The sequence below is a fragment of the Pteropus alecto genome, unplaced genomic scaffold, assembly GCF_000325575.1.
Source record: "Pteropus alecto unplaced genomic scaffold, ASM32557v1 scaffold95, whole genome shotgun sequence".
NCBI classification, from domain to species: domain Eukaryota; kingdom Metazoa; phylum Chordata; class Mammalia; order Chiroptera; family Pteropodidae; genus Pteropus; species Pteropus alecto.
The window spans coordinates 10,319,321-10,321,483 of NW_006441071.1; the positions used below are offsets into that span (position 1 = coordinate 10,319,321).

General features: G+C 38.3%; 1 pseudogene; it reads left to right on the forward strand.

Annotated features, from left to right (window-relative positions):
* The first annotated feature begins 32 nt into the window (after positions 1 to 32).
* On the forward strand, positions 33 to 815 carry LOC102898522 (annotated as a pseudogene).
* Positions 816 to 2,163: the final 1,348 nt, after the last annotated feature.

Here is a 2,163-nt window from a genome sequence, read left to right on the forward strand (position 1 = left end):
ATAAAGCCAACTCTCTCTTCCCACCACCCAAGATGTAGAAAAGAAAGAAAGCTAAGGGAAAGAAGGTGGCCCCAACTCCTGCTCTTGTGAAGAAGCAGGAGGCCAAGAAGGAGGTAAATCCCCTATTTGAGAAAAGATCAAGAATTTTGGCACTGGACAGGACATCCAGCCAAAAAGGGACCTCACCCACTTTGTCAAATGGCCCCAATACATTCAGCTGCAGTGGCAAAAGGCTATTCCCTATAAGCACCTGAAAGTGCCTCCTGCAATTAACCAGTTCACTCAGGCCTTGGACCACCAAACAGCTTCTCAATTGCTTAAGCTGGCCCACAAGTAAAGACCAGAGACAAAGCAAGAGAAGAAGCAGAGATTGTTGGCTCGGGATCAGAAGAAAGCTGCTGGCAAAGGGGCTACCTGTCCTTCGAGTAAGGGTTAATACTGTCACCAATTTGGTGGAGAATGAGAAGGCTCAGCTGGTAGTGATTGCACATAACATGGATCTCATTTAACTGGTTGTCTTTCTGCCTGCCCTGTGCCGTAAGATGGGGGTTCCCTACAGCATTGTCAAGGAGAAGGCCAGCCTGAGGCGTCTGGTCCACAGGAAGACCTGTAGCGCTGTTGCCTTCACACAGGTTAACTCGGAAGACAAGGGAGCACTGGCTAAGCTGGTGGAAGCTATCCGGATTGATTACAACAACAAACATGATGAGATCCACCATCACTGGGGAGGCAACACATTAGGCCCAAAATCGGTGGTTCACATAACCAAGCTGGAAAAGGCAAAGGCTAAAGAACTGGCCACCAAACTGGGCTGAGTACACTGTCAAGTACTCCATACATAAAAATAATAAAAATTCTCTTTCAAAAAAAAAATAAAATGCCACAATTAAATGTCTTTAGACATATCTGTATGCTTTTCCTCTCTGATACATATGCAGGAGGTGGGTTGCTCGTTCATAAGCTATACTACCTGGCATTTGATTCATTTTGACTAGAGTGGTTTCCAGAAGGACTTGACCAGGCTGCATCCCACCAGCCGTACATAATGGTTCCCATATTCCCACAGTTCCACTAATGCCTGACATTGTCCAGAATGGTAAATTTAGTAAATCTAGTGGCGAATTAGGTTATCTCTTTATATGCTTGCTAGCCTTTTGGGTTTTTTCTTTTGTGAATTAATGCTTATGTCTTTTGCACATTTTTCTGTTTAGTTCTTATCTTTTTCTTATTATCAGGAGTGTTTGCTTATTTGTTTATATGTGGTATATATAAGTTCCTTATAAGCCTTTGACAGTATAAATAACTTCTTCATATCTGTTACTTGCAAATTAATTTTGTCCCTGATGGTTTTCATTGAACTGAAATCTTTAATTCCAGTGTGATAAAACGAATTATTTCTTTTGTTTTTAAAATCATCGTACTTTATCTTCTATGATCTTTATAATATTTTCATTTACATTGAGGTCATAATCCTAAATCCTTAGTTCTGGAGTTGTAGAGTCCTGTGTTAGTTTAGGGATATCTATCTAACAATCATCTGTCATCTATCTACCTACCCATCTATCATCAATCAATCTTATCATCTACTGAGAGAAACTGACAGTTTTCTGAAAAGTCTGCCCTTTTTTCCCCATGGGTTTGTGGTGCAACTCAATCATGTGTTATTTCTCTATGTATATAATTTCATCACTGATTTCTCTGTTCTTTCCAGAAATCTATTTGCCTGTCCTTGCACCAATGTATGGACAAATTTTACTACTAAGTCTTTGTAATATGTTTTAGTAATTGATAGAACAAGTCTCCCCTCTGCTTTACCTTTTCAAAAGTGACTTTTCCATACACTTTTAAAATAACTTTATTAGGTTGCTCAAATAATATCAACCTGAAATGTTTTTGGAATTACATGTAACTTACAGATTCATTAAACTATCTAATATATCTTATCAGGTTATCCCCTTTAGGAGTATGAAATATTTTTTTAAAATCAGTTCTTCTATGTTCTTCAATAAAAGGGCATTTTCCCCCCACAGAGAGCCTGTGTATCTTTTCTTAAGTTCATTTAAAAAATTTTTAAGGCTTTTTTTTTTCTATTTTGACTGGTATCCTATTTTTGGTTATATTTTCTTTTTGTATTGCTTTAGCATTCTCCCCACTTTTTCCTGG